This window comes from Eulemur rufifrons, chromosome 10 (assembly GCF_041146395.1).
Source record: "Eulemur rufifrons isolate Redbay chromosome 10, OSU_ERuf_1, whole genome shotgun sequence".
NCBI classification, from domain to species: domain Eukaryota; kingdom Metazoa; phylum Chordata; class Mammalia; order Primates; family Lemuridae; genus Eulemur; species Eulemur rufifrons.
In genome coordinates this window covers 30,466,303-30,477,488 of record NC_090992.1, presented here as the reverse complement: position 1 = coordinate 30,477,488, position 11,186 = coordinate 30,466,303, and positions in this window count along the sequence as shown.

The following is an 11,186-nucleotide window of genomic DNA, read 5'->3' as shown; positions in this document are numbered from 1 at the left end:
GAAATAATCCCGCTGTTAACTGGTCGCATCCGAGATGGATTTGTCAGGCCCCTCCTTATACGGGGCTCTTTCCAAGGTCCTGTATGCAATTTTGAATGTGTAATTTAGTGTTTTTCTTCCTTAAAGAGGCCCTCCCCACCCCTCACCGCTACTCTCCTCCCAGTGGTATGAGCTCCAGGCTCCCCAAAGCCTGGCTACTTCTCTGAGTAGCTTTATTATTTTGTTTTTACAGATGTGGGAAGCGAGGCTCAGAGAGGTGAAGGATAACCGGCTGAAGGTCACAGCTAGAACTCAGCAGAGCCCGAACTACCCCCAGCCAGGTCTTTCCGTGTGTGCAGCCGGCTGCTTTGACCACTACACCGCCCCTCGGTTTGAAAGCTGGCCCCACCCTGCAAGTTCCTTGCCCTGAATTCACTGAAACACTTGCGATGGTTTGAGAAATGTCCCCTCTTGCCTTGTGTGGCAGCACTACGTGGCAGTCTTTCTGGTCTGCGGAGTAGCAGGCTGCATCCTGCGACCTGCTCATTCGCACCATGGAAATTCTACAATCCTAATTTCTAATCTCAGATCTCATGTCACCCACAGGGCCCTGTTTCTGATCAGGCAACAAGATCAGTAAATGAGATTGCCCAGGAGCTTGAGATATTTGGATACGAGCTCGTTTTTTTGGCTTCCTCTTCAGGTGGCGAGAAGAACCCTGAGTTAATCTTCAAACCTTTCTGAAAGGGGCTGCTGGATTATCAGTGTTTGGCCAGGGGCCCTTTCCAGGCATCGTCAGCGAAAATGACATTTACAGAATGGGGTGGGGTGGGGCTACAGACCCCCACCTTGTTGCACCACCAGTCAGCAGGCAAGAGGGCTTCTCCCATTGGACTCCTCCAGAATGAGCCCTTTGGACACTGGTGGCCCAGGCACCTGGAGCCCTGGGTTCCACGTGGCTCTACCTGAAGCTGTTGTACCCTGGGGAAAGGTGTTGCCTCCCTTCAAGCCTCATCTTCCCCCTTGTGAAATGGGTACTAGATCGTAGATGACTTCCAAAGGTGTGAAGACCCCAGGGGCTTGGGAGGGTCTTCTGGCTCAGCTTCCCTTGGTGGAGGGAACGTGCAACCTGTATGGAGACAGCCTTGACATCTCCATAAAGGGTGAAATAAATGGGATTTAAATAATGATAATAATCTCTTATGATCTGTTAGAATAAACAGAGAACCTTGTTCCTTTCCTTCTTTTATGGCAGTTTTGAGCCATGGTGTGTGTCAAATCATCTGGAGAGATAGTAAACACGGAGACTCAGGCTTGTTGAAGTAGCATAGAGTCTAGACCTTTGGACCTATTTTTTCCAAGTTCCTCAGGTGATTCTGATACTGGCCAAAGTTTGAGTTCCACTGTTCTATGGAGTGGGAGTAATCGCTTCCTTTTTAATAGATTAGAGAATCAAGGCAGAAGGCTGGGAAATGATTTGCCTGAGGTCATACAGTCTGGTGGCAATGAACGTTTTACTCTTTTGGGCTAGAAATTGGGGACTCCAGAGACAAAACAAAACCCCTGCCCAATGGGAATTCACCACCCCATCCTTGTCCCCCCAGGTACCTCCTCATAGCCCATTGCTAAACACTGTGACCACCCTGCACACCTAAATAGTAACAGCTCACATGTATCAAGTCTTTGCTATATGCCAAGCTCTAGACAAGTATTACATGAAGTAGGCACTATTAGTATTCCCATTTTATAGATGAGGAAACTGAGGCTCAGAGGGGTTTGCTTCCCGTGGCTAAGGTGATTCAGTTAGTACTAGAGGCAGAGTTCTGATTTCAATCCAGGCCTCTTGAAATGCACCTCTGAAGCTGTAGCTTAGTTGTTCCATGTTCCTCCACCTGATTAGTGCATAGTAGAAACTCTGAAATAATTTAAAACCCTTCCACATGCATAGTTTATGTCATTTAAGACTGGGACTTCATGCATTGATGAAATTTCCAAATAAATTTTAGGGACTGGCATAGGTGGCCAAACTCTCATTTCTTTCTATAAGGACCTTTAAAATATCAACATCATTTCTTAAAAGAGAATATTTCAACCCTTAGAAGCTGGAAGGGCATAATCTCAGGATAAAGGACAATCTGTAATGTTAACCACACTCCTCCCTTTCTGGTGACGCTGTGCTCTGCCTTGGTATTCCTCAGCTGTAAATACTGATGGGGTGTCTGTTAGCAGGAGTGAGGATTAAATAAGAAATGAACAAGTGCAGTGCCTGGGTCACGGCCAGTGCCCTGGAGAGGGAAACCATCTTTATCATATCACTTTGTCACTAGAGGGGACTTGAAAGGCCATCTTGTTAGCTGCACTACCCCACCGATCGGGGAACTGAGGCCCAGAGAGGGAAAGAACAAGATGAGCGAATAGCTTTCCCCATTTCCTAGGTGCCCAGTGCAGTACAGATGGGAAGATTCCCTCACTCATTCAACAGCTATTTACCAAGTCCCTGCCGTGTGGTGAGTGCTGTGGCAGGAAGTGGGAAGACGCTGGTGAGCAAACAAAACAAGTCCCTGTGGCTTAGTTGGCTAGATCTGCACAACAAAATGCCACAGGCTGAATGGCCCGAACAACAGATATTTATTTTCTCCTAGTTCTAGAGGATGGACGACGTCCCAGGTTAAGATCTAGTAGAGTTGGTTTCTGGCTGTCCCTGGCTTGCAGATGCCGCCTTCTCTCTACGTCCTTACCTGGTCTTCCCCAGTGCGCACGCACGGGCTGCGGTGGGGGAACTCTCTGGTGTCTCTTCTTATAAGGACACTAATCCTATCGGATCAGGGCCTCGTCCCTATGACATCATTTAACCTTAATTACTTCCTTAGGGCCCCCATCTCCAAATACAGCCACGCTGGGGGTTAGGGTTTCCATGCATGGATTTTGGGGGGATACAAACATTCTGTAACCATCTATTAGATGGCTCACAGTCTAGTGGAGGACACAGTCTAGTGGGGAAAGTGGACAATAAATGAGAAACATAACTGCAAACTGCAGTAAACGCTGTTAAAGTCAAATAAATTACAGAGATGAATCTCTAAATGTAAAATGTTATATTTGAGAAACAAAAGTCACAGTTTGGGGCATACACACAGACTGGGTGGTCTTCGATAAGTCTGAAGAACAAAGAGAAGGCTGGAGCGTTTTTTTATTTTTAACTTTTTTTAGAGACAGGGTCTTACTCTTACCCAGGCTGGGGTATAATCTGGAATTTCTGAGCTCAAGCGATCCTCTCGCCTCAGCCTCCTGAGTAGCTGGGACAACAGACACACGCCACCACCACCATGCCTAGCTAATTTTTTTTTTTTAATTTTTTGTAGAGAAAAATGTTGCCAGCTGGTCTCAAACTCCTGGCCTCAAGTGATACTCCCACTTCAGCCTCCCAAAGTGCTGGAACTACAGGAGTGAGCCACTGCCCCTGGCCAGTTGGAGATTTTATAAAAAGGAGCAATGCTACGTATTGCTCTGGAAGAAAGCTCATGGGCAATAGTGAAGGTCCGGAGAGCTGCAAGCGCTGATGGGTGAGTGACGATGGCGGATAAAATTAGTCCTGGAGTCACAGCAGGTTGTTTCGGTGGCTTCTAGGTCACAACAGGCAGTGGCAGCAGCCAGGCTTGCAGAGAATCACATTCTCGGAGCAATGTTACGTGCCCTGAGTGCTTCCCCCCGCTGGTTCCTGCCCTCTGATTTAGTTGGCGATGACAAGAATGACCCAACTTGTACGACCCACTTTACAACGCTTTGAAGGAAATGGACATGGTGCCGCCATGCAAGGTGAGGGAGGTGGCAGGGAAGAGGTGATCTAGGTACATTTGTTAGGGAAGGACTTTGAGGAGGTGGCATCTGAGCCAAGAATCGAGGGGAAGTGAAGGGGCCAGCGGTGGGGAAATCGGGGGATGAGGGAGGGGTGAGGAGTGGGCAGCGTGTTCCAGGCAGAGCTTGCACGGGGAGAAGGCCCGGGCAGGGAGCGGTGGAGGGTCCCGGGGGCTGAGAGGAGACCAGGGCTGCCTGAGTCTTGGGAGTGCAGGGGACAGAGCCCGGAGGAGGGCAGAGTCAGGCTGGGGTTGCACAGGTCCTGGTAAAGAGCTGGGGTGTTATTTGATGTGTGCTGGGAAGTCACTGAAGGGGTTTGGAAATCTGTGTGAACAACGGATGACAGAAGGGCCAGAAAGGAGGCAGGGGCTGACCAGGTGAGAGACGCTGGCGCCTTGGGCCGTTGGGCCACTGGGAATGATAGAGCCAGTTGTGTGTGTCTGTGTGTGTGTGCACACACGTGTTTGCATTCATGCACACGCCTGTGTGTCCGTGTGTACACACGTGTGTACGTGTACGCATGCATGCACGTGTGTATGCACATGTGAATGATTGTGTGCATGAGACAGAGACAGAGAGGGACAGAGACACAGAGTGACAGAGAGAGAAAGCCCGAGTCAATGATATTTTGAGGAGTTTTCATGCAAATACCACATTAGGTCCAGTCTCCAAAGGTACCTCCAAGCTAGCACGGCATTTGGATAATTAAAAGCTGTCCCTCATAACCCCTAAGCGGCCTAATTACATATTCATGTGTGCAGGTATGGGCGCTGACACATTTCTAGGTTTCCGAACTTGCTGGCAGAGGGTGGACTGGGGAGGGAGAGAGGTCAGTGGTTTCAGCAAGTGGCTTCTCCCGGGGAGCAGGAATGAGGACACAGTGGGGCCTTTCTCACTTGTTGGGAGAGTGGATGTCAACTCTGTCCATACTGCCCACTGGGTTTCATGTAGCTGTTTGTTTTCAGCAGAAGCTAATAATGGTAATGACAATTACCATCATCGTCATACAGCATAATGACAGCTACCATTTGTTGAGCCTTTCCAGCTGGGTGTGGTGGCTCACACCTGTAATCCCAGTGCTGGGAGTCTCAGGTGGGAAGATTGCTTGAGGCAGGAGTTCAAGGCCAGCTGGGGGAACAGAGCAAGATCTCCTGTCTCTAGAAAAAATTAAAAAATTAGCTAGGTGTTGTGGTGCAACTGTAGTCTCAGCTACTCAGGAGGCAGAGATGGGAGGATCGTCGGAGCCCAGGAGTTCGAGGCTGCAGTGAGCTACTGTTGCGCCACTGCACTCCAGCCTGGGTAACAGAGCAAGACTCTGTCTCTAAAATAAAATAGTGAGCATTTCCTATGTGCCAGGTATTTAATGCTCATTACGTTATTTAATATTCTCAGCAATTCTTCCTCCTCACCACCTCCATTGTCATTCAAGCCAGCATCATCTCTCACTAGGAAAACAGCAATAGCTTCCTGACTAGTTTCCTCGCCTCCTCTTTTCCTTGTCTAAGCTCTGTTTCTTCACAGTAGCAAGAGATGATGCTACTCCCCTGCCTAAAACCTCGCCTGCTCCAAATTGCCCTGGGAAACCTATCCGCATTTCTAACCACAACCCACAAGGACCTGCCTGACCTGTCCCCTGCCACCCTTCCACCACACCTTGTTCATCTCCCCCGGAAGGCTACGCTCCAGCCACGCTGACCTCCATTTTGTTCCCCAGTGAACTTTGTCCTTTCCCTACTTGGATTGTGCCCCTGCTGCTCCCTGCGCCTGCACTGTTTATCGTCTGCTTTTTGCCTTGCTGGTCTTAGGTCAGATTTCTGCTCCTCCAATGGCCTCCCCCAACCACCCTATCTAAAGCAAGCCCCCTGCCTGCCTGGTCACTGTCTGTCACGTGCCCTGCTTTTTTCTTTCATGCTGCTCCTCACAATCCCTAATTATCTTGCTCTGGATTTGCTTCCCCATTGTTGTTTATCCCTCACACTTGAATTTAAGCTCCATGAAAGTGGTAAGTACTTGGTCACCTCCAGGTCCCCAAAACTTATGCCTTGCTCATGGTAGGCTCTCAGAAAATATCTGATGAATGATTGTATTCTTGTTCCCATCTTACAGATGCGGAATAAGGCTCGGAGGTCAAGTCCTTTCCCTTGCTTATCATAGTTTCCTATGGCTGTTCTAACAAATTGCCGCAAACTTGGTGCCATAAAAGTTGTCGTATAATGAGCAGATTTATTCTCTTGCAGTTCTGAAGGCCAGAAGCCTGAAATCAGTTTCAACAGGCTGAAGTCGAGTCAGCAGGGCCACGCTCCCTCCAGAGGCTACAGGGGAGAATCTGCTTCCTGGTTTGTTTGTTTTTTTGAGCCTCCAGAGCTGCATTCTGTGCATTCTTTGGTTCACGGCCCCTTCCTCGATCTTTCTCTAGCTCTGCTTCTGTCACGTGATCTTCTTATCTTTTGTCTGCAATCAAATCTCCCTCTGTGTCTCTCTTACAGGGATGCGGTGATTACATTTAGGGATAACCCAGGATAAACTCCCCACCTCGAGGTCCTTGACTTAATCACACCTGCCAAGTCCCAGATAAGGTAATATTTGCAGTTTCTGGGGATTGGGACGTAGATATTTTGGGGGATTATTATTCAGCTTTCATGGTCTTCTCTTGGACCCCCAATGGTTCACATCCATCCCACATATAAAAATATTATACATTGGCCCTATGCCAACATCTCCAAAAGTCTCAATCTATTACAGCTTTAATTCAAGTTCCAGATCTTACCTAAACACTCGGAGCTCAAAAGTCCCATATCTCAATATCTAAACTATCAAAATCAGGCATGGATGAAATTATAGGTATAATTCATATGGGGCAAATTTTCTCTTCATCTATGGATCTGAAAACTAGAAAATGAGTTATCTGTTTCCAAAATACAGTAGTGATACAGGCATAGGATAACAGTTACGAATGTTCCCATTCCAAAACAGAAGAAACAAAGGAATCATCAGCCCTAAGCAATTTCAAAATTCAACCAGGCAACCTCATGAGGTTTCAAGGCCTGGGAATAACCCTCTGTGTTTTGAGGCTCCAGCCTATGGGCCCACAGCTAGGTCCTGTTGGCCCAAGGCTTTATTTTCAGAGTCATTCTACCTTTTTTCTTGAACATAATTTCAGTGGAGTAGTTTTATCCACCTGCTTCCTGTCCGTATAATTTTGGGAGTCCATCCACCTTTGTTCATTTTGTTCTCTCTCTGTTCCTTTCAGTGCAAATTGGCAGTGTTTCTGCTGGTATAACGTCCCTCAAAACCTTGTGGGTCTCCCATGTATATCATGGGGATTCACTTCATTGGATAAGAGGGTCCCACACAGATGCTTCCTGGAAAATTCTATATCTACTTCTGGCTTCTGCTGAGGTGGTTGAGGAGATCCATGAGTCACACAGCAAATCTCTTCAAAGAGCCTGTATGTGAATGAATAGCTTGACCTTTCCATCCTGCCAAGGCACTAGCAAAAGATAATTCAGCCATAACCTCAGCTTTCTCTCCAGAGCACATTTTCCTGACACTGAATCTCCTAATTTTAGTTCCTTTTACAATAAGCATAGGCTGAAAATTTCCCAAATCATCAAGTCCTGGTTTCTTTTTGCTTAACAGTTCCCTCAGTTTCTCTCTTTCCTCCTGCATTTTACTGTAAGCAGCAAGAAGAAATCAGGCTACACCTTCAACACTTTGCGTAAAAATCTCCTTATTTAAACATTCAAGTTTATTGTTTATAAATTCTGCTTTCCATAGAACTGTAGGACACCATTCAGCTAAGTTTTGCGTCACTATATAATAAGAATCCCTGTTTAGGTCTACTTGGGCTATCATAACAAAATACCACAAAGTGGGTGGCTTAAACAGTAGAAATTTATTTTCTCAAAGTTATAGAAGCTGGGAAATCCAAGATCAGGCTGTTGGCTGATTTGGTTTCTAGCAAGAGCTCTCCTGTTGCCTTGCAGACAGCTACCTTCTTGCTGTGTCCTCACATGGCCTGTCCTTGGTATACATATTTGGAGAGAGAATGAGAAAGAGCTCTCTTTCTTCCTCTTCTCATAAGGCCATCAATCCCATCAGATTAAGACCCCACCCATCCAAGATCAAGGTACTGGCAGAAAAAAAATTAAAAGAAAATGACCCCACCTGTCTTTTCCCCTCTACCTGCTCATGATTCCTTGTTCAAAGGTACAGATCAGTAAGGAAAATAAAAACAAACAAACAAAAAACAACAACAACAAAAAAGAGGAAGCTATTTGGGGGCTAAGGAAAGAAACCAGGCAGCTAATGATAATATTCACCTAAGCAGGGCGCTTCCATGGGTAGAGGACTGTGCAGTTCCCCAAGCACTTAACCCATCCAGAATCCCATTGATATTAACAAATCTGGGATGAAGAAGGGTAGGAATTATAGTCCCCACGTTATAGATAAGAACCTCAAAGCTAGAGGAGTTTAATGACATGCCATGTGCTATGGTTTGGATATAGTTTGTTTGGCCCTCCAAGTCTCTCCTGTTGAAATTCAATCCCCAGTGTTGGAGGTGGGGCCATGTGGGAGGTGTTTGAACTGTGGAGGTGGATCCCCCTGGAATGGACAGACGCTGTTCTCCTGGGAACAAGTGAGTTCTCACGCTTAGTTCCTACGAGAACTGGTCATTGAAAAGAGCCTGGCACCTCGTCTGCTCTCTCTCTTGCTTTCTCTCTCGCAATGTGATCTGCACACACCAGCTCCCCTTCCCCTTCTGCCATGAGTGGAAGCTTCCTGAGACGTTCACCAGAAGCAGGTTCTGGCACCATGTTTTTTGTACAGCTTGTAGAACTGTCTGTCAAGTAAACCTATTTTCTTTATAATTCATCAACCTCGGGTATTCCTGTATAGCAACTCAAAACAGACCAAGACAGCATGGGTGGTAGTAGACAACTGGAAAATCCTCATTCCCAAGATTTCAGACCCCCATTCACAAAGCCACAGAAGGCCTTTCCCTGGGTCACAGCCCAAACCTCTCCTCTTTGCTTTAGCCACAGGCCCACATAGCTGAGGACTTGAGCGTTCTGTGATAATAGGCAGTAGGCAGCAGGAGAAAGGTGGCTGGATAAAACCCATCATTGTCTTTGGTACTAAAAGGAGCCATTCTAGCACTAGCCAGGTGGGGTGGCTCTTCTGACAAGGGAGAGATGGAGCTTCCATAGCTGTTTTTGGAGAGTAAGAGATTTTGGGGACTTCAACTTCCTTACAAGATGAATGGGATGCCTTTTGGGCCAAATACTAATACTAATCTTACCTGATTTGTCTCTTAGTTTGAGATAATCTAAAGCAGAGGTTGGCAAATTATGGCTTGTTGGCCAAATCTATCCTTACACCTGTTTTTATAAATAAAGTTTTATTGGAACACTGCCATGCCCATTCATTTATGTGCTATGTCTGCTTTCATGCTACAATAGCAGAGTTGAGTAGTTGTGACAGAAACTATATGAACCACAAAGGCCAAAATGTTTACTATCTGGCCTTGTGTAGAAAAAATTTGCCAACTTCTGACTTAAGTCAATATATGTTTTCTAAAAATGAACTCTGTGCCAAGGTCTATGGCATTCTCAAGTTAAAAGCTAGCTTTGATGTGGTACTAGTTCTGTGAGTTTCCAATGTATAATTACATATGAATATTTATAAATTACAGATAAATCAGGCATATGTTAATTTTTACAATGATATCAGACAATATGATGGGAAATGGTGAAAGTTAATGACTGTAATTAGTATTTAACTTATTAGCAAAATTCTTATTTCCTATATTTATAATTTATAACATTTGGCTGAACAAATAACCCAAAATATCTTAGTGTTTTTTAAATAATGAATTTCTTATATTACCCCAATATCTACCAAGGAAGAATGTTTTTAGTACACAGATATAAACATGTCAGAGTCAAAGTAGTGGAAAAAATTGAAGTAACCATGTTTTGCCACTCTCCAAATACTTAACATATATACTTAATAAACAGACAAAACCTGTGCTTTCAGACAGTACCCTAAGAATTTCATAGAGTTATGAGTAGATTATATACCACAGTTACAGTATTCAAGTATTCTGGATTTGTTTATGTATTTTCTTTTACCAGTGGGTTTTGTATCTTCAACTGTTTCCTTTTGGCACTGTGGTGGGGATTTTTCCCATTTCACATTGAAAAACTCCCTTTAGCATTTCTTGTAAGATGGGTCTGCTGGTGGTTAATTCTCATATGTTTTGCTTGTCTGGAAAAAATTCTATCTCTCCTTCATATTTGAATAAGAGCTTTGCTGGACACAATATTGTTGGATAACAGTGATTTTCTTTCAGCACTTTGAAAATATTGTTTCACTCGTTCCTGGTCTGTATAGTTTTTGTTGAGAAGTCTATTGCCAGACAAACTGGAGCTCCTTGATATGTTATGTGCTTCTTTTGCTGCTTTTAGGATCCTTTCTTTGTCTTTGACCTTTAAGATTTTGATTATTACAGGCCTTAAGGTTGTCTTATTTGGGTTGAATCTGTTTGCTGTTCTCTGACCTTCCTATACCTTGATATTTATCTCTTTCTCAAGTTTTGGAAAGTTTTCTGCTACTTTTTCTTTAAATAAGCTTCCTACCCCTTGCTCTTACTCAACTCCCCCTTGAACATCAATAATTATTAGATTAGGTCTTTTGAGGTAATTTTCTATGTTTTGTAGGCAATTTTTACTTCTTTTCATTCTTTTTTCTTTTTTTCCCCTCTGTGTATTTTCTTTTTTTTCACATTCACATAACATTTATTACAGTGTAATGTTATAACTGTTCTATTTTATTCTTAATTATCATTGTTAATCTCTTAACTGTGCCTTATTTATAACTCAAACTTTATTTTAAACATAGTATATACAGGATTGGGTACTATCTGCAATCTCAGGCATCCCCTGGGGGTTTTGAAACGTGTCCCCTATGGATAAGGGGGAACTGCTCTAAACTTTTGCAAAATAATACAAGGAACAGTGTTCATCCTTCTGTCTATGGTGTTGACAAAGATACAGTGTGGTTCATTAATTTTGTGAAATAATGTTGAGCCAAGATGTATGCTGGGGTTATTTTGGGTAATAAGACAGACTTGATCTCTGTCCTCATGGAGCTTATAGTCCTAACTGTGTATTTTCAAATAGACTATCTTCAAGTTCACTGATTCTTTCCTCTGCTTGATCAATTCTGCTGTTGAGACCCTCTAATGAATTTTTCAGTTCAGCAAATATATTTCTCAGTTGCAAGATTTTGATTTTTTTATTATTTCAATCTCTTTGTTCAATTTCTCTGATAAATTTCTGAATTATTTT